The sequence below is a fragment of the Alexandromys fortis genome, unplaced genomic scaffold (genome assembly GCF_014885135.2).
Source record: "Alexandromys fortis isolate MF-2015 unplaced genomic scaffold, M_Fortis_MF-2015_v1.1 scaffold_46, whole genome shotgun sequence".
NCBI classification, from domain to species: Eukaryota; Metazoa; Chordata; class Mammalia; order Rodentia; family Cricetidae; genus Alexandromys; species Alexandromys fortis.
Genome location: NW_026067919.1, coordinates 6,980,629 through 7,003,171, shown reverse-complemented (window position 1 = coordinate 7,003,171; position 22,543 = coordinate 6,980,629).

Genomic DNA, 22,543 nt, shown 5'->3' with positions numbered 1-22,543 from the left:
GAGTTGGGACTTCAACAAGTTTACAGGAGTCAATTGTGAGTGCATGACTTGTTTGCTGAAATAGAAAGTGTCTCTGCAGATGGGTGGCAGTGCTTGATTTGAAGCTGGCTTTATTATGCACCATCCAGGTTTACTTAGAGTTGGAAAAGATGTCTAGTTTCCACTGTTTGGGAAAGGATAGTTGCATTTACTAAAGACTCTAAATGTACGTTGGTGGACACATTGATACAGATCAGCCTAAGCTTCCTGGAGGAAGTGAGGTCTTGTGAGGCTTTGGAGGTGTATGTCCTTTGAAAACAATAGACTTCTAAGAATAACAAAGTAAAATATGATAAGATAAAACAAAACCATCATGTTGAAGTTTGACAAGGCAAATCAGCAGAAGGAAAAGAGCCCCAACAGAAGGCACTCAGGAGGCAGAGAAAAGAGGATCTTTGTGAGTTTGAGAACAGCCTCGTCTACAAAGCACATTCCAGGAGAGGCTTCAAAGCTAAAAAGAAACACTGTCTTGAAAAAAGAAAAGAAAGAAAGAAAGAAAGAAAGAAAGAAAGAAAGAAAGAAAGAAAGAGAAAAGAAAAGAAAAGAAAAAAGGAAAGAAAATCACAGTCCACTGCTCCAGGTCTGCTCCAGCCCAGGTCACTGGCTCAGTCCTGTTCCTGTGAAGTTTGATGCCTCGGATCCACTCTAACCCAGGTCACTGGCTCTGTCTTCAGGAATAATACTTTTAGGAAATGCAGTTTATAGTATATTGCCAGGTGGTGGTTATGTAAGCCTTTAATCCCAGCACTCAGAAGGCAGAGGCAGGCAGATCTCTGTAAGATTGAGGCCAGCCTGGTCTACAAGAACTATTTCTAGGGCAGACCCCAAAGCTACAGAGAAACCCTGTCTTGAAAAACCAAAAAATGTCTCCAAAGCAGCTTATAGTATATGATAGACAGCTCAGAAATGATAGCTGTTATTACCATTGCCATTAATGACACAGTAACAATGCAGTAATGGCATTGTAGAGAGGCAGTTGGGTGGGAGAATGAGGAGGGAAAGAGGAAGGAAGAGGAGAGGAAGAAATAGTAGAAGATGAGGAGGAAACAGGAATGCCAGGGAGGATTTACTCTTCTGATACAATATGAGATCTTCTTCTCCAAGAAGGAAAGCAAAACATCAGTAAAAAAAGAGTGGCTTAACATTCTGAGACATTCAGTCTTAACTTGAATATTAAAAAGGATCTGGAGAATGTCAGTAGTTTGGATACTTTACTGAGAACTGAGAATACCAGGAGATAAGCCTATGACAGATAAGGACCAAATCATAAAGTGTCAAAGGAATGAAAGCCATAATTCTTTAGGACCCTTACTCACCACACATGTTACAATCCAAACATCAAGACTGTGCCAAAATTCCAAATATTTAGAGTTCCAACATGGAAAATTTTATGCCATGAAACATAATTATTGCCTTAAAATTTTAATCATTCTATAAATTTTCTGTCAGCCTTCAGTATGAGGAGTTGTATATAGTTAAGGTTTTTTTTTATCTAGATGCACATATAATTTACAAGATACTTCTCTAGACTTGAGTATATCTTACACATGTAGGCAAATATCCCAAAATCTATCAATATTGGAGGCACCCCAATTCCTAAAACTTAAGAGAAGTAATCCTGAACCTTTAGTTTGATTTCACAGCAGCTCTTAAGTAGAGACCTCCCATTTTCCAGATAAGAAACCTAGCTTCATGGGTCACACAGGAAAGGCCTGCATTATTATTTCAGTGACAGAGAGCCTGTGGAAAGGGGTGGCATAAATTAATGCTATCTCCAGGAAAGTTAGCTTCCCTGGGGAGTTAGAAAGACAAGGCCACAGAGTCTCCTTACAGGTCTGTTCAACACATGTCACAAGCCACATGGCTGTGGCAGCAGCCAGGGACATATGTCACCAGAAAGGTTAGGCTTGGCTGGCTCCAGCTGGGGCAGAGTCTCCTGGGGAGACCTGTCATCCAGGGGCTTCTAGCTTGTTCTGTGTTCTTTACTCTTTTTGTCTTCATACCCTTCCCAGCAAGATATATATTCCCTGGGATGAGTGCAATGAACTCAAGGAGTTCACAGAAAAGGTTAATAGGCAGAATCTCTGGTGAACAGAAGCAACCCTGACACTGTAACAATGGAGGCCCTATGGTTGCTGTTTCCATCTCTGAGGTCATACACCCATTGCTCAGTTGATATAGAGGGCCTTATCCTCCTAGTCTCCTTTATCGCTATGGCTCTCACACTCCTGCCTTCTATCTTTGGGGTTCCCTGAACTCTCAGGGAAGGAATTTGATAGAACCCTCCCATTTAGAGCTGTGTTGAACTGGAATTCTTGAAGAATGATGCTGAAATACTGAACCGAGCACTATTTGTATTCTGAAAACATGCAAACAAATACTTGTCCTTGAAATGTGGTTGCTTAGCAGATGCCAGGAGCAGAGGATCTCAAAGTTGCCCCGCTTGGCCTGTCTTCAGGTGAGCATCCGTTATTGATTCAACTCCTCTCATCTGAAGAAGATGGATCTGCCAAAGTGTATGGGGATGAGTCAAAAGCAACCTCAAAATTGTGCCAATGGAGGACTCTGTTTTGTCTTTTCCTCTTCTGCAATTGGAGGAAAATTAGAATGGTGCTGGGCTTGCTCCAGGTCAGAATTGTTAATGAGTTCCTGGCTGTGAAGATATGGGATAAAGAGCAGCTGACACTGCTCAGAATCAGCCTTCCTTGTCTCTGAAAATGTCCTGAGGGCTTTACAAAAAACAAAATATCAAAAGACCACAGTTATCAGAAAAGACCCACTCATTCCCCAGGTTACAGGATGAGGCCAGGGAATGGTGAAGTTGGGTGGGAGACCCAGAAAGGCCTTAGGTTTCAGTAATTTCTGGTATGCATGCCCAGTAACTCTTTAACTGTACTGACATGTCTTCAAACAAAGGGAAATGTGTACACACACACACACACACACACACACACACACAGAGAGAGAGAGAGAGAGAGAGAGAGAGAGAGAGAAACAGACAGCTCCCACTGCAGAGCTTACAAACTCACTCAGATATCTTTATAAGCAAAATATGAAATTCTGATGAATGAGGCTGTAAAAATATGAGACTATCACTGATTATATTATGAAAGGACCATCCTCATTTGCAAAACATACAGAAGACTGTTCATGGATAACATTTTGTTCTATTCTTTTTTATGTGTTTACTTTGTGTATGTGTTTACATGGGCTGTGCATTCTGTTGGAGGGAGGATTACATGTGTACTTGTGTGCGTATAAGTGATAAGTGTAGAGACCAGGAAGCAATAATTGATATCTTCCCTCAGGTACTGTCAACTCTTCTTTTTTTTTCCCAAACAGTCTTTTGTTCACTTAGAACTCAGTACTCTAGGGTGAATCACCTTTGAGAAACAGGGATATTTTTCCTCCTCAGGCCAGGAACCTCAAGTGCATGCTACTATACCTAACATTTTTAAAAAGTGGTTTGGTTCTGCTCCTCACGGTTCTCAGATCTAAAAGAAAAGTGATTTAACTGAGATATCTCCCCATCCCTATTCCATTTATTTATTTATTATAGATAATCTCCTTTTGATGTCTTGTCTGCTTTGGAGAAGTGTGTGACATCTGCCAGAGCCCTGGCAAGAACGGGCCTGTGACTTGGACTTGGACACACTGTCATCTGTTAGCAGATGCTCTCGATGCAGTATAGGAATGTCTCTTCCGGAAACCTGCGGATTCCCTTGATGCTTGAAATCTATAACTTTGATGGATGAGGCTGTCTCAATAGAAGACCTATGATAGGCAGGATAGGCGCCAGGTTACACCTGTGTTTAAATGGGCAGGGAAGAAGACTGACAGAGCCTAACTGATGACAGTTTGACTTAGGACATTTTAATTTTGCAAGAGCGCAAATGCACACACACAGAACCATTCTGCTTTTCATTTTCAGTAGACAAGTCAACGAATCATGTGATTATAGGAGGCATTAAGCCCTTTATTCTATGATGCATTTTGTGTTGGGTACAACACAAAGTGCATCATAAGTCCTTTGTGCTAAATAAAGGACTTAATTACCATTTGTGTGTGTGTTATGTATGTTGCGTATTTATGTGGAAGCCTGAGGAAGATATGGAATGTCTTCCTCCCTCTTTGCCCTATTCCCTTTAAACAGGGTCCCTCATTGAACTGAAGATCACTGTTTTGAATATGTTGGTTGCTCACTAAGTTTCTGGATCTCCTTATCATTACCTATCCCAGCTCCTGGTTTTGGAGTTACAGGTATACATCTGACCATGCCTGAATTTTTCACTTCAGTGCTTAGAACTCACAATTAGGTCCTCATGCTTGTATACTCATTACTATTACCCACAAAGCACTTCTTCTCCTATTGGGCAGTTGCTTTCAACTTAAAGTTGATGTAAATCTTCTGAAAAAAGTGTTCTTTTGGAGGGAGTTACTGACATAATAATTGCATGTTATGGAGTAGATGACAATTTTGATGTATTTATATATTGTATATTGTCAACCCATGGTATTTTGGTTATATGTTGACAACATTTTTCACATCTTTGTGGCAAGAACTCTCATATCCTTCCTAGTGTTTTGAATCCCACAATAAAGTTTTGTTAGTTATAATTAGCTATTGGGTAGTAGAACACTTACATACATAGTGCTTTCTGGCTATGATTTTGTACCTATTAAATACTCTCTGTGAATCCCTGCCTTGTGTCCTTGCCTCACTTTGATAATCTTGACTGTAATCTCTGTCCAAAAGGACAGCCATAGAGGTTTCACAAGTAGTAAGAATAACTATTATTTTTCACTATGTACATGAGATTATTTCAAGTAATACATCTTTGCTGTTAGTTTTTGCAAACTTGACAGAAACTAAAGTCACCTGGAAACAGCGATAAGAAATTGTGTCAATTAGGTTGGCTTGTGGGCATATCTGTGAGACATTTTTCTTGATTGCTATTTGATGGAGAGAGGTCCATTCCTGGGCAGGTGAGTTGTATATAAAAAACAAGTTGAATACCAGTCAGGGGAAGTAAGCCAGTAAGCAGTTTTCTTCAATTGCTCTCTGCTTCAAATTTCCGCCTTGACTTCCTTCTGTGCGGAACCATAACCTATAGCTGAAATATCCCCTTTCCTTCTTAAGTCCGTGCTGTTTACTACAGCGATAGAAAGCAGTGCATACTTATGCGTGCCGGGCTACCTACTGGTATCTGCAAGTGAAGAAAGTGTGTCATTCCTGTCTATGACTCCTAACAGCTTCTTCAACAACCATGCCCCCCCCGGGAATCTCCTCTTTCCAGACACTGGAGCTTGACTTCAAAATTAGAGAGAATAATGGAGCCTTGAAAATGGGTAAAGCCATGGAAACTGTTTTTATTCTCTTCTGTGGTGGTTATAAATTTGTTAGTCAGTAGGCTTGATTTTTCCATCTATAAAATGGTAATTGTATTTTACCATTTTAAGATCACTCTTAAGATCACTCATGTGACCTCATGGCTCTCGGGTTATATATCTGGTGAATAATAAATGCTCCAGAAAAAAAAATCAGTTTTCACTCTTTCTATCATTTGTTGAAAATGCTGAGTGGCTAACAGTGAGACTGCATCAAGTTTAGCCAACTTTAGTGACATGTAACCCAAAGTATGCGGTAGCTGGTGTAAGAACTTGCTACAATAACAGGTGGGTGATTCTGCAGCGACCAGAGGCTCTAGGACATGAAGGAACCTCCCTAGCCTCAGAGAGGCTAGATGACTGGTAAATGATGTCACTTGTGCCAATCCGTCTAAGATAATTTCTCTTACTATGGGAGACAAACACTGCAGCAGTTGGTTGCAGCCATGATTTCAAGAAAATTGGTGATGTATTACTAACAGAAACTTCAGTTGCCAGGCTGGGTCTCCAAAGTTCATGGCTCACAAGGATCCTATGAGAGAAATCACATGCTGCAGTATCTGGGAAGACATATTTCTAATGTGAGCTCATGTCTGAAGAAAATCGATCAAAACTACAGGACAGTTTTTGATGATGCCAACTAATTCCCTTCAGCAGACATAGATCTTCAGGGAGATGGCTTTGAAAAAGCTGCCTGCTACAAGACAGGCCTCTAGTATTCTGGGAAGTTCGCTAATACAAAGATTGGCAAAATGTGTGTGCAGGAATATTGCAAACTTGAGAATTTAATTTTTTCCATGAAAGTCAGAAATACAGCTCCACAAATTTTATTGACCAAGAAGCCAGATTTTCTATTTATTTCTTCTTTCTCTTTTTATTGAAAACAGATGTTAATCCTCGTGTAATATATCCTTGTTATGGTTTCCCCTTCCTCTACTCCTCCCAATTTCTTCCCACCTCCTAGCCCATCCGAATCCACTCCCTTTCTGCTTCTCGTTAGAAACCAAAAACCTTCAAAGGGATAATAATAAAATAAAATTAGACAAAACAAAACCTGACACATTGGAATATGGTAATACTAGCACGTAAAATAGAGACCCCAAGAAAAGGTACAAGAAACAGACACACACACAAAGATGCACTCAGGAATCCCAGACCTTGGAATCATCAACCCTAAAGAGGTGTCTTCATCAAATCTCTCTCATCTGGGGTCAGGGAACCCTGAAGAGCTGAAGGTGAACAGAATATCAGAGTCAAAGAGGATGGAAGACACCAGGGAATCAAGGTCTTCTAAATCAACAGGTCTGATGCACATATGAACTCATAGAGACTGAGGCAGCATGCACAGGGTCTGCGCGGGTCTGCACTGATGGAGTCCTAGAGCTGACACGAGAAGTGGACATAGCCCCGCGTCTCATCCTTACAAACACAGACGCTATCTCTCTAGGGAAACAAACTAAACTTAAGGGAAGGCTGCAAGCTCAGCAGTAGATAGCCACAGAAATCAAATTCAATGCAACATCTGTAGAGGTCCCTTGTCTTATAACATCTCATCAGGGTGTTTTTTGTTAATTTTAATTTAGTTGATTTTTTCCATTTATATTTGTATATTTCTAATTCAATAGGCTGTCTCATAAAGAACACTTCCAAATTCACATGTGTTAATGTCATATTTTGAATTTCTGTAAGTCAGTCTAACCGTCTGAACTTTGCATACCGAATTGTGCATAGGACACAATTTTGACAAGTCAGCTAATTAAGTATTTGTGGACTCTTAGCACAATGTTGTTACTGTAAATCCTGAAGCCATCTGGGAGTCTACTTTCTCAAGACTGACCAAAAGAGCATGAGTATGATGGAGCACTTAGCCCTGATTTTATGTCTCAAAAAACTGATTCCAGAAACATTTAAAAAATTTATTTACTGCAAGATTAATATCTGTTTTGTAAAATCAGTTTAACCTAATGGATGGCTGAGTTCAGAGGAAAGGACAAAGCTCACAAACAACGTGTAACTTTTGGTGCTTAAAGTGAAGGCAGGAAGAAAAATGGAGACTATTTTATCCCATGTCCTATAAAAATAGTAAAATGATTTCTTCCTAGTTTTCCTTTCTGGAAATAGTTACGATATGTAGGTCAGTCAACATCCAAACTGGAGTAGTTATCTAGAATATGAAAATCTAAATGAGCCACCAAGAGTGGGTCCTATACTTTATTATCTGCACCACTTCCGTCTTCCGGTTGGTAAGACACTTGCCTCTCAATCTTTGGTTCTGTGGCATCAGGCTGGCTATGAACCCAACTATTTGTAATAGAGATTGTGAAAAGGAGTGAGGGAGACTATTCTTATTCTGGTTGGATAGGATGATAGCATCTAACTTCTAGTTAGTCACCCCAAATCCACTAAGATGAGGACTGTGCTTGTCTAGTCACCTGGAAGCTGTCCATGACATCATATTCTAAATGGGAAGATGTTTGGTATTCCATCGTTAAAGGAGATTTTTAAATTTTTCCAAATATCTTTTCAGGTAACAATGATGATAAGCAGCAAGAGCTACCTAGATTCTGGGTATACACCTGTAAGACAAAACAGATAAACCACCTCTCCTCGTAGCATATAAAATGCTGCTAGCAGCTAGGTGACCCATTGGCTCCCAGCAATGTCATATCTTAAGATCAGCTTGAGTCCCACAGCAAGACTGCATGAAAAATACAAAGGCCAAGGATGTAACTCCAAGGTAGAACACTCTCTTAGAGTGCCCAGACCCTGGGTTTGAACCGAACAACTGTGAAACATAGTTTATCAGGAATAAATTAACTCTAGATTCTGTGCATCAGTCTGATAGTGTGGTCTACAGTGTGGCCTTTCATTTTTGTGTTATGTTTTAATGTGTCCTCTTGTAAATTTTAATGAGAATTTTTGAAGATGTGTGTTAGCTTAATTAGTTGGATACTGTTTTTATCCAGGACTTTTCACCCCTCCTGAGGTCCTGTCATGTGCAACATACTATACTCAATTTTCTTCCAGTAAATTGGAAAAGGTGAGAGGATTAGGGACCACAGCTTTTTGTTTTGTATTGTTTTTGGCTCCCCCCTTCTTTGCCTGTTCTTAATTATAAATTTATAATGCCTTCAGATTTGAAAATCTATAGTCCCTTAAACTAAGAAAATAACAGCCATAACGAACATACAAAAGAAATGGAAATTTAAAATTATTTATTGTCTTAGCATTGCTCTATTGTTTTATATCTACATTTGGAGATGTAAGTTAAAACGATTTTGAAATCTTGCTTTTAGATTTTGTTTTTGAGAATGTTCTTTGTTAGCATACAGTCTCCTTCCATCGCTAAGTTATATTTGGGCACAAAACCTTTCATTTGAACAAGCTATAATTATCATAGAGATCAATTGTGCAGGGCTGTTTGCCACATTTGATTGAACTCTGATTTCTATTTGAAAATGTATAAGGCTTTAACATGATAAAATTAATATATACATTTAAAGGTTTTAATTTGATGTTGAAAAACCTAATATGGTGTTACCATATTTAAAAATGCTTTTCTTAATAATTATATGTCAACATGCTTTGATATGAGATTATTTTTCTCACACCCTCCACCTCTCTTTTCCCCTCATGGAGCCTGTTTTCTATGCCACTAAATCATTTCTTTATTCCATGACTGATTACTAAGTGTTTAGGACGAGCAAGATAGAACTTGATAAAATGTCTGGAATAGAAAATTCTCACTGTAGGACCTGCTGACTTGATTGCCTCGTTGTCATGGCAACACTCATTGGTCAGTGCAGCCAGGTAATGAGATGGTTTAGTTCAATTAGGGCTTAAAATATTCTTCTACCACAGTGTATGAAATTTACAAAAGTGTCTGTCTAAAAATAGGTCACAATCTCCTCCTAAGATATTCTGTGTTGAATAGAGTTTGTGTGCAAAGGTAAGGGAGCAAATTCATCCTTAGGCTCTTCCATTTATTCTGTCCTTGGGAAACATCAGACTAGTTGAATATGTCTCAAAAGGAAATAAAAAGAACATGTTTATAAGCTCAAAAATACTGTTCTGATTAAATGCGATTTGTGAAATAAGTTGAGGCATTTAAATGCAGCCCAAGTAGGTCTTCTGTTAGCATTAGCTGAAAGCCTAGCTCCAGAGGGAGGTGCATCATTTAAGGTTGAAGAAAAGCCCAAGGATATGGGAGGAACACTCGGGCAAACAAAGGCATTGCACACCTAACTATCAACCAATGTCCAAGAGGAATGGTGTATGAAGACATCTCAGATTCTATTTTCATTCTCCACCTATTTCAGAATATTACTTTTAAATGAAAACTAAAATCTGCGCCTTTTTTCTGGGATAATGCAATATTTTGATACATGAACATGTATGTGATGGAATGCACAAATAAGGATGAGCATGTTTCCAGTTCTTCCAGACTTGAGATTTATTTTTCACTTCTTCTGAAAGGAAAATACAGAACACCAGGCAAGCATATCTCATGTTCCCCCTACAGAGATCTGCATCCGTTTCACCACCTTCATGTAATTCTTCTTAATATCTGCCTCTTATCCTTTCTTCTGGTCTTCTATCTTTCTCTAGTTCTTTTAACTATCAAAGATGGCTAGGTAAATCTTCCATCTTAAAAAGCACATAGAGAGCATAATAAAAAATATACCTTAGACTTGGTGTGTGTCTTTGTGGAGCATATGTTTATCTATATGTGTGTACACAGGTAATGCATGTAGGGGTGTGTGTATTTGTACGTGTGTGTGTGTGTGTGTGTGTGTAAAACCACAGGACAATCTTGGCTGTATCACCTCAGGAATCATGCACAGTGTTTTGGAGACAGGGTTTCTCACTGGCACCTGAAGCTCTTGAATTAGTCTAGGCTGACTAGCCTGCAAGCCCAGAAACCATCATATCTCTATCTCCCCAGCAACGAGATTGCAGTGGGTGCCGTGATATCTGGCCTTTAATGCAAATACAAGAGTAGAACTCAGATCCTCATAGTGGCTTTCTCTTTACTAACAGAACAATCTTCCCTGTCTTGCACTTTTGTCTCTTCTTACCTTTGGAATCAAGAATTTACCACCGAAAATCTGTTTACATTCTCACTTCCTTTTCCATTCTTCACTCACAGAAAAGTTTCTGCCTCTATCCATGCAATGATTTCGCTTTCAATGAAATCAGCAACAGGATTTAAAGAAACATTTGTTATGTACCAGATATTAGACTGTGATTTGGTGATATGATATTGAGTAAGAGATGTCCCTTTCCCTAAGTCATTCACAAATCATAATTCTAATAAACCATGCAAAGGTCAACCCATTTGTTTTTTATCATGATTTTTATTTTTTAGATTATAATTATTTAATTTTCTCCTTTCCTCCCTTCAGTTTCTCTCATGCTCCCATATACTTTCAAAGTCCCTACTCTGTTTCATAATCATGAAATGGAATTTTCTTTGTTATTTTATATATACACATACACATACATACATATACCCACATTTATGCACACACTGATTAAACGGTGCCACCCACACTCCACTCAGAGCTGTTCTTTACCCTTAGTAACTATTCCACATGCCAATCATCTCTGAGCATATACTTACAAACACAATTAGAGTTGTGCTATACTAATCTCTGGTCTTCTTTTTATACAGTTATGTGGCACTCAAGAATAACCATCACAGTTATTTTCTACTTTGTTATATAAGAGGATGCCTGTTTATTTTTGTATTTGAATGTGGAGATGTTCAATACAGCAATGTGTGTTCATTGTTCTGAACATGTGCACAGGTGAAATTCATGTGGGAATCAGAGATCACCCTTGGGTGCTATTTTTTAGATGTTGTCTACCTTGTCTTTTGAGAGTGGGTCTTTCCCTACGAAGTTAGGATCACATATTAGGCTTGGTTGACTGCCCATTAAGGCCCCAGGGGATCCTTCTGTATCTACCTCCTCAGTGCCTGGACTTATGTACTTGTTTATCTTCTCTGGCATTCTTTAAAAACATGGATCCTGAGTATGAAACACAGAGCCTCGTGATTGTTCAGCTATATACAACACATATATAAAAACACAAACACATATATTTAAGTATCAATTTACCAAATTGTGCTATCTCCCCAGATGTTTCTTCACTTTTCAAATTAAACTTTTAAGATAATTATAACTGTCAATGTTGCTATGAGAAATAATATAGCATAATATGCAGAATATTCTAGAGAAGGATGCATCCACTGCCCAGTTTTGCACAGTAGAAACTTCAAAACTGTCTTCCAACACTATAAATAGGAAAGTAATATTTATAGAATATTTCCATCAACAAAATTATTTATCACGGCAGGTTTTTAGAGTTATGCCTGTCCATTTTTTTATTTCAAAGTCTTATTTAACCCCAAATAATAATTGCTTCTGCTCCATATCTAAAGCATGATTATTTTAACAATGCTGTGGAATCCTACCCTCTACAAATTTGTTGAATTTCTTCCTTGGATTTATTTTTGCTTGTTTTGTTTGCTACTTACTCTTCGTTTTCCCACTAATCATCAATCCCTGGAAATGTATTCACATTGTTCATTACTTCATTTGAGGTATATGGGTTCTTTTCATACTGGGAAATAATATACATATTTTATACTAATTTATAAATATATTGATGTTATTTATTTAATACATAGAGTATTTAATATGTAATATATAACATGTAAATACTATCATAATATTAACATGCCAGTTTAGAATTTCATAGATATATGACATATATACATATATATCTGTATATATATATATGTGTGTGTGTGTGTGTGTGTGTGTGTACTGTGGAGATGTGTCACTCAGATTAGTCTAATAAAAATCTGAACAGCCACTAGCTAGTCAGGATTTTGGGGGCAGGGAGAATGCTAAGAAAAAAGGGAATCACCAACAAGACAGATGGATGGGGAGGCAGAATTGGCATGTATGTGAATTATGAAACTGTATAGGCAGATGTGTGCATATGTGTTGTTGCTGTTGTTGTTCTGGTTGTTGTTGTTTTCAGTCCATTTCAGCAAGGGTGTCAATTTTATATGTGGCAAGCTTTAATATTACTTCATTTGTAGTAATCTCAATGTTTGCCCAGTGATTCTGTTTTATGGTTGCTATTAAAAAGGGTCTCACTTCTCAGTCTTTTTAATCATTACAGAACTTTATCACATTTATTGTCCTTTCTAAAGAAAAAAAGTTCTTTAATATTGATTTTATCTGTCACTTTCCGCTTTGATACTAATGATTGCTATTACCTTTACACTTCTTTGTCTCAGGTTTGGGTTTATTTGTATTCTAGCTTCGTGAGATGAGAAGTCAGGTCAGTAAGGAATCTTTCCTTTCATATTCATTCACTTAATGCTAAAAATTTCTTAAACTGTGTTTTTAATAGGATCTTACACATTATAGTATTTTGCATTTTCATTTAGATAAATGTAAGGGTTTTTTTCTCCTTCATTTTTTCTTATCATTGTTTGGGTTATTGAGAATTATTTTATTTTCTAAATGTTTTAGGGTTCTCATGGCCCATTGTGATTGTTGGTTTTGAGTTTGATGCCACTAAAATTAAAGAACACATTTGTATGACTTCAATTATTTTTAATATGTTTTAAGGTTTGCTTTATGATGTTTTAGGATATGATTTTTTCCTGTGGGGAAAAAGGCTGCCATTGTTTGGCGGAGTGATGCTAATGTTGGTGCTTATTTGACAATAAGTGCTATTGAAAGTTTGAGTTCTTCTTCATCCTCACCGACCTCTTTGGTTGTTGAGAAAGGGAGACAGAATTTCCAACTTCAGCTGTGGGCTCAGTTTTCCTGCTAGTTCTGCTTTCAATTTTAAATTCTGCATTTGTTTCTTTTGCATAGCTTTCACTTTTTGCTAAATTGTTCTATTTTTATGTTTTCAAATAAACATGCATGATTGCTCTTTGAAACATTTTTTTACAATGGTTGATATAAAACATCAGATAAGTCTAACATCTCTTTTATGGGATGTTAAAATTAATCATGTCATTCATTCAGTCTGAGAATTAACTGGTTATTAACATGAGTAAATTCTGAAATTTAAACTTGAAAATACTCCGTGTTATAAGACTTTGGATATTTTTCAATCTTGTTTTTAGTTGACAATGAAACCATTCCATTAGGAAAGAAAGAAACTCCTTTTCCTATTGACAGGTGAAGATGCAAGTATAGGCTCCCTATTTTCTCCTAGCGAAAATAAGATTGATTTATTGATTCTGGGTATGAGCCACTGTCCGATCTCCACTAACCTCTCAGAGATGCATTTCTGGCTACCAATCCTTATTGGCCCTGTTTTAGCTTCCTCTGAGATGGAGTGGAGAGACAGTGTGGCAAGGAGTTTGTTTGGTCTCATAGATGGGAAATGGTGAATGTCGTCACTCCCCAATGTCTTCTTATACACCATAAGAAAACCCAAAGACACCGCAGGTCTGAGGGCAGTAACTCTTATTATCTCTATGTGTTTTGGTGTCTAATTATGAAGGCAAGTGCTCTCCTCTCACCTTCATCTTTTCTGGCCACTGTACTGTGTGAGGAAGAATAGTGATGCTTTATTAGTTTCCAGAAGTGTTGTGGTGCATCTGGGTTATTACTTAGGATTTACTGGCAGATGTAGGTTTGGGTATGAGTTTTCTATATGACTTTCTTGAAGTACAGTGGTTATTGCCAATACATTATCTTTATTGCTATGCTCAACTTGGACGCTAAAGAGGGTGTGATCATAGCTTTTTTTCTTGCTTCCTGTTTGATTAAATTTCTTCTGCTTTTTATCCACGGACCTCTTGGTATTTAATAGTAATCACCTGTTTTACTGCCAAGTCAGAGACATAGAGTAATGTGGGATTCCCCTCTGTATGCTGTGAATATTATTGGTTAATAAAGAAACTGTCTTGGGCCTGTGATAAGGTAGAGCAGAACTGAATGCTGGAAGAAAGGAGGTGAAGTCAGACAGAAGCCATGGAGTCGTGGCTGGAGACAGACATGCCAAAACCTTGTGGGTAGGCCACGAGCCTTATGGTAAAATATGAAATAATGGAATTGGGTTAAATTAATATGTAAGAACTAGCTGATAAGAAGTTAGAGCTAATAGGCCAAGTAGTGATTTAATTAATACAGTTTCTGTGTGGTTATCTCCAGAGTCTGGGTGGCCGGGAAATGAGCAAGTGGCCTCCCACTACAATAGAATTTAAAAGAGGCCCCTCAGTATTCATTACCACATTGTTTTGGGGTTCCAGCATTTCCTAGCCGTCCACTCTTTTGTCATCTTTCTGAGTTCACTTTGTGTTGCTATTTTGGGTGGATGGAAATAGAGAAAGAAATTATACTTATATCTTCTCTGAAGTGCAACTTCCCTGGTTACTGTTAATCAACATCAATGCACAAAACTCTGGTTTAACTTTTCAACCCTCCCCTCCTTTTTTTTAAGAAATACAATAATCTGAGTTTAGCGATAGAAGTAGCCCCTGACTGTTCCTTTGAGAGCTGTTGATTTTGAAGACATTTGGGAGGTCTTTATGAGTGTTCAAAGTGTTCATATTGATATATACCTGAAGATGAAGAATAGTAGACTGAGCTGTATCTTCTTCCATGAAAGTCACAAGGCTCCTTGGTCATATATTTGGTATTCTCAACAGGAATTTGTCCCAGACAAAATGGAAGTTAGTGCAGAAGCATTTTCTGATGGACAGGCACATTTCTTTGTCCTCCTTGCATGTTCCCATGTCTCTTTCACTTCCAACCAAATTGACTGATAAACAGAAGTCCCTTGTAATATGGTGCGTTACTTTTATCTGAAATTTCCCTTTTAGAAAATTTTCTAAGTATTATTATAGTCAAAAAAATGTTTTGTTATGATTTCTTTTTATTTATTTGAATGAGTGGAACTCCCCATTTTTATTCCATTGCAGTCAGTATTTTGCCTCCTTCTAAGCTGATGCTATGTTTATCTCCTGAATCCTTCATAAATATTTTAATGAAAACTTGAGGTAGATTTTATTCATCTGTATATGCTATGAGTTGACACTTTTTTAAATAAAACAGAATATGAGAATAGTATTAAGAAGAAATGACAACCTGCCACTCAAACATAAATATGAGGCTCATATTTTAAATCAAATTGTTGATTTAAAGCCATCTGTATGAAGCGTAAAAATAGTTTTATGACACCCACACTATGCCACTAGCAAACACTGAATTAATCTACTGTTAACAATATGCAAATCTGCTGATGAGAGCAGTTCTTCATCTCAATCTTTCCACGCTGTTATGGTTTTACTGCTCATGTGTCTAGGATTAGAGAAACACCATTTATCAGAACTCTACAAAGATCTTCTGTAAAACACAAACACCCTTATTTTGCTAAAGGTGGACTACTTTACTATACTGACAAGAGCTAAAGAGAACAATCGCAATCTTTACATTATGCTTCTGAATATTCAATTATAATACATACTAATTACAGGTGTAGGATACACTGCAAAGATGTATTGCTGTGCTCAGTGTAATAAAAAGCTGAATGTCCAATAGGCAGGAGAGATAGGTAGGATTTCTGGGCAGAGAGAAAGCACTGAGAGGAAGAAAGACAAAGTCACAAGCCAGGTGCAGAGGAAGCAAGATGCAGAAGTGCAGAGGAAATACAGAGCAAAGGTAAACAAGCCATATAAATGAGCATAAATTAAACAATATTGGTTAATTTGTTATAAGATTAGTTAGGAATAAGTCTATAAGGCTTTTATAATTAAATATGTTTCCATGTTGTTATTTGTGAGCTGGTGGTCTAAATAGTTTTAAAGAAATACTACAAATTTTAATAGGAAAATACTGTTTTATATCACCATAAAAAAGATAAAATAATACACATATGCCGCACTACTAGTCCAAACACTGGGGAGGCTATAACTGGAAGATTACCAGAGTTTGAGACATAGTTAATTACAGTCCAGCCTAAGGTACAGAATGATCCTCCCTTGTCTGTCCTCACTTATAACAGACTATAGATGATAACTTTTTTATTTATAGATCTTTTGTTTGTTTATTTCTGTTATGTCACTTTCATTGGAGAGATGTGAGCAAGCATTTATTCACTTCCTAGAGGGAGTGAACAATAAAATAAAGAAATTATTTTATCAAAATCTAGCTACGCAAACCAATGATCTTAATGCTGTTACTTACAAAATCATGGAAGAGTTTACAGGAAGATGGATGGGCAAAGACATCTTCATTTCTGAGCATTTCTTCCTGGTGGGAGTGATGACTCACAGAAGCTGAATCTCAGCCCCATGCATAACTTGCAAATAGCTCCCCAGTTGGAATTGCAAACTTCTCCAGGCATTAATTTTTTTGGTAATTTTAAAATATATTTTTAAAAACAATCTTATTTAACATACTAATCCTCATTTCCTCTCCCTCATGTCCTTTCACTTCCCCACCTTCGACCCACCCCACCCCCATACACTCCTCAGAGAGGCCTCACATGGGGAGTAAACAATGTCTTGAGGCAGGATCAATGTCCTCCCCCCTGTATCTAAGCTGAGAGAAGTATTATTTTATAGGGAATGGGCTCCAAAGAGCCAGATCATGACTATCTTAATTGTCATCATAGAATCTTCATCCAGAAACTGATAAAAGTAGATGCAGAGATCCCCAGCTAAACACTGGGATGAACTCCTGGAGTCCAATCATAGAAAGAAAAGAGTGATATCATGAGCAAAGGTGATACCCACAGAAAAATCTGACTCATGTTAGTGGGAATTCACTGACTCAAGGCATTCCTTTACAGCCTGAGGGAGAGCCTTTGAATCTCCCAGGTTGTAGATGTCAGCAACTTCTTGAGCATTTTAAGTTTTATATACTTCCAAACTTTTGTAAGATTACTTCTTGAGTCTTGTGAGTAACTGTCCTTTGTTTCTGGAGCCTTTTGATTCCCCCTTTTCCCTCAAATTCAAATACAATAGTATTTTTTACTTTTATATAGCTACTAATAACAACAATGGACTTAATTTTAAAACTATAGTTCTGAATGAACAACAGATCATAGAATTTATTGCTACATTATCTTAATACACATTTGATTATAGTGAAGATCAAGAATATGAGAAACAATTGTGATAATATGACCACAAAGATATCCCATCGCAGAATTGATAATTTATAGCTATTATGATTTTCATATTTGTTTTAGAAAATATAACTTAACTGCATAAGATCAAGGGCTGGTAAAGACACCTTCTGTCATGCCTGGTGAACTCAGTTTAAGCCTGGAGACCCACTCCCATTGGAGAAAGTAGAAACTAATTCATGCAAGTTCTTCTTAGACCACCACATACTCACTATGCACATGTGCACACTCATATACAGGAACACACACACACACTTAAAAAAACTTTTTAAAAATCAAATAAAAATTAACTCTTGGTAAATGCTGTGTTTTGGTGGTAGAATATATAAAGCAAAAGAACAACTTTAATAAATTAGTATAAAGGAACATTTTCTAAAGGTCATATTTTGAATACAAATATTTTAGTTTTGATGACATGTAGTTTAGCAGAATTGTTTATGGACTATTATTTTGTGATCTAAGGAATCTTTTTTTCTACTTAATAGTCACAAAAAGTCCCTTCTGTATTTTTTTTCAGAAGTTTTAGCAATCTACATTTATGGAGTTTTATACTTTGAACTTAGTTTATGCACATTAGTAGGTTGTATATGTTTATATGTACTTAGATTTACGTTTTAAGGTAGGTAAATAAAGGAGGTGGCAAGTTTACGAGCAGTTAATGAGTAATAGATTGAAGTTTGAAAAGATATTGGTTTGTTTAGGCAAATAAATTTATCTTTGAGGACTCAGGTTATATTCCAATTTGATATATGTTATAATCCTCAAATCTTAGATCTTACATGATAATTAAGTAACAGTGAATGAAGTGTTTTTCCCTAAATTCACCTTATATTTAAAAATGTATTAGGTTCCAAAAATGTATATAGTGTTCAAATTTTTCATCAAATTAGATAACCCCATGCTGAGAAAATACAAATGCCCTTTGTAATTTGATAATAGACCCAATTTTCCAAGGATTTTTGCCATTCATACTTTTGTAAATGTGATTATATCTTGCTTCATGAGACCAAGGACAAATGCATTGTAGAAAATACAACTGATAGAAGGTAATTGAGCTAGTTGAAACATCTTTTGTTCCTGACTGAAACACCCATTTTCATGTTTTGCAACAGTCGTAGTTCCTGAGCGATGACTTCTAGCCAAATGCCTTCAAATTACATGTGAGGAGAATGTCAAGACCAGTCAGATACAAGCCATGGTCATTATCTTTTGTGTTTGGATTGTGTTAAGGTCTTCACTAACTTCATTAAATTTTCATAGAAATAACATAAAGTAAGAATATTTCTTTGCACTTTGACAGTAGAGGCACCAAGTTTTTTAAGGGTTGAGTCGTTTGCCTAAGATCATGCACTTGTGTAGGTATAGTTGTGACTTCTACTCGGGTCTATTTGCCATAAGCTCATCTATCATTAATGTATCATCTAAGATGTGAAGAGTGCCATGGACTCTACTGTTAAACATAAACCGAGTAAAAGGAAACTGTAAAACAAGTAGGAAAACATATTAGACAATCTTTTGGCAGTTACCAAGTGAATCTTCTTAAGAATCTATTGATAGGGGATGAAAGGCATGTTAAATCCTGGGTTTCTGAATTTAATAAAATATATTACATTAACTTTCTTTTCCCTTTTATTTATGTATGTATTGTGTGTGTATGTACATGCACACGCTCATACTCCCATATACCAAGGAAGGCAGATGAAGGTCACAAGACAACTTGATTGAGTTGATTCTGATTCTTTGTTCCAAGTGGACCCCAGGATTGAAATCATGTTTTCAGGCTTGGCAATGAGTGCCTTCACCTGCTGAGCTAACATGACGAGCTGTAAAAAGATGATGTTGATTCTGTAGTCAATGATTCACAGTTGGAAATGGGTCGGTATTCACCCAGAGCAGCCTGCAATTTTTATCTTGTTTGATCGAGATTGCAATAATCTTGAGCAAAATCTTCTTTACTTAACTTTCTATGGTGCAATTTTACTCTGAAACTAAGTATGATTATTTATAGCTAATTTCTATAGCTAATCATTTCTCTAGTTCAAACTCTCTTTTTGTCTCCATTAGCCAAAGAACTTGAAAGCTACAAATGTGGTATTTTTATTTTCTGTCACAAAATTCTTTAATGAATATTCAGCACATTTATGAAACAATGTAGAGTCTTTGGTGTTGTAAACAAGGTGTTTTGAAAACACAAAAGCATGAGTACACACACTGGAGGTGCCAGAATTCACTACTGGATTTTTCTGCTTATGGTTTTGAAGTTGTGATGGCGATGACAAGAAAAATAAACAAACAAAACAAACAAACAAACAAAAAACAAAAACAAAACAGTAGCTTATGTTATGTGGGTCTCTTGAGGTGGATGACAGAATCATAACAGCAATAGATGCAAGAAAAATAAAATTTGTTAGATTGGAGATCTACTTTAAAATGAAGGGGAAAAAAATCCATCTCTACCTCTGCAGCAGTAGTAGCAGCAGCAGCCACTGCAACAGCCTTTTTCTAACAGATCAAATCTGGCATTTACAGTTCTGCAATCACCATTCTCCAAGATTACTTAGAGTTTGTAGGTCAATGTGATTTCCATTGTCAATGTCAAATAAGATAAATTTTTGAGGAATGATTAATTAATATTAAAGTTACCATATCTTAGTTTCATTTATGTCCTTGGGAGATGTGTTCTTGGAGACAAAGGGCAGGATTATGATTATGATTTTTTGCATGCAATGAAACTTTTAACTATATTTGGCTCAAGTCCCTGTTCAAAATGCTTTGTGTCATTAAGGATGTTTTTTACAAATGAATATTCTTTGGATTATTTTGAGACTGTATAAGTTTTAGTAGGCCTAGAACTCAAAATGTATATCAGGTTGCCATCAAACTTTGTGACAGTTCTCTTATCTCTGCCTCTAGAATGTTCACATAACAAAAGTGTATCTTCATAACCAGATGCCTGGTGAGTTTTGGGCAACGTCATGAGCCTTCCCCTAGGGCCATCTATGTACTACTCCAATATAAAACCCAATATTTCAAAATCTTTGATCAGGTAGTTTAGTAAAAACCCTTTTGTACTCATACCTGATCAGGTTTATCGTAGTCATACACACTGCTTTTCTAATCCCAACACGAGAAGATTTTATTACTTTTGCTTATGTTGTTTTGTGTAGAATTTGAGTTACTTCCATGATTAAGAGTGCCTGAAACACTAGTGAGGGGGTGGCACACGCCTTTACTCTCAGTACTCAGGAGGGCAGGTGGATCTCTATGAGTTCAAGGACAGTCTGATCTACAGAGAGAGTTCCAGGACAGAATCCAAAGCTACATAGAGATACCCTGTCCTGAAAAACCAATATAAAGATAACTAACTAACTAATTAAATAAATAAAAAGAGTGCCTTAATGAGTTAGACTTGAAGGACCAACATTTGGACTATTGGATGAAGATTTCTATAAAAACTTGGAGATGTGGTGCAGACTGAGCACCTCAGGCTGCCTGGAGAGGATAGACAGGGGCTGGGGGCAGGGAAGCATCATCAAACTACAAATCTATATTTATGTTCCAGAGCAGAACTCTTGTAAGAATATACCAATACCTCTGTTATTTAAAGTGATTTTAATATACTCTTTATCAGGGTGGGAAATCTGAAACCATGACAACAAAAGTGTGGCTCAACTCTGTTTCCAGAGTTTTGAGGAAGCATCTGTACCATGCTCTGCTAACTTGTGGCAACAACTAGCAACCTTGGATTTCCTTCATCTTTGAACATTTGACTCTGTTGGCTCAAATGGCATTCTGTGTGTCTTCACAAGACCATCTCCTTCTATGTCTCTGTCCTCTTAAAATAAACCCCATGATAGTGATTAAAGGACCAACTGATGCCAATATGAGTTCAACTAATTACATCTGCAACTCTATTTTCAAAACAGGTCAGATTTTAAGTTATTGTTAGGTTTAGATTTTAATATATAAATATATATTCCATTTTGTGGATTGAAAGTATATATATAATTTTATATATTTATTTCTCTTTATCTTTATATATTTAATAACATATATTAAATATATTTTAATCAACTCAATGGCCCTGTCCCAAAGGTTATCTGCCCTCCTGAGAAGGCATGGAAGTATAAGAGGAAAGTTTCTTTTACATTTCTGGGAAAACTAACAATATAGCAGTTGGAAAGTTGTACGTAACAAAGCTCATCCTGAGAATAAAAGCAATTCCCTTCTGACCTAGGTTAGAAATAAACTCCAGAGTGGGCAGTTTTCAGGAAGTTTCATTGGTGGAATCAAAAGTTTCCCTACAATGTGAGATGCTGGGTATTTCTTGTGTAAACACCGTGGCCAAAAGAATGATAACAGTAAGCAGGGTACAAAGGGATCTGGAAACAAGGTAGGAGGAGGGTCATGTCACCCTTACTGGTTATTGTCTGTGGGAAAAATTCTATTTAGAACTTAATTTTGTTTATTTATGGTACCCTTCTTGGTCTTTCTTGGATGGATATCTGGTCTTTCGGTCACAACTTCTTGCTTTTTCATTATTGCTTCCATCCTCTACAGGAATCCTAGGCTCAAGAATGAATATTAGCACAAAACCTTTTGGTAAATAGATAAGTTTTTTATCTATATGACATTCAATTTGTTCTTATTCATCATTACTAAAAGATTAAAACAGTTTCTAAGTATGTCATGACTAAACCACCTTTGCCTATAAAGTTCACTTAGGTGACGGCCAGCTCCTTTTTCTCCATATCCTATCTGACGTTTTTATTATCAAATGTGGACTGTTGGACTTTGGAGAGATTCTCTTCCACTTCTTGGGCTTATTTCTGTGACTTTTTGGATCTATTTTAAACATGTAAAAAATGTCAGCTAAATTTGAGGTTACTAAGATTCCTTTTGTTTATAATGATTTTATCCATTTTAATGAAAGGGGCAT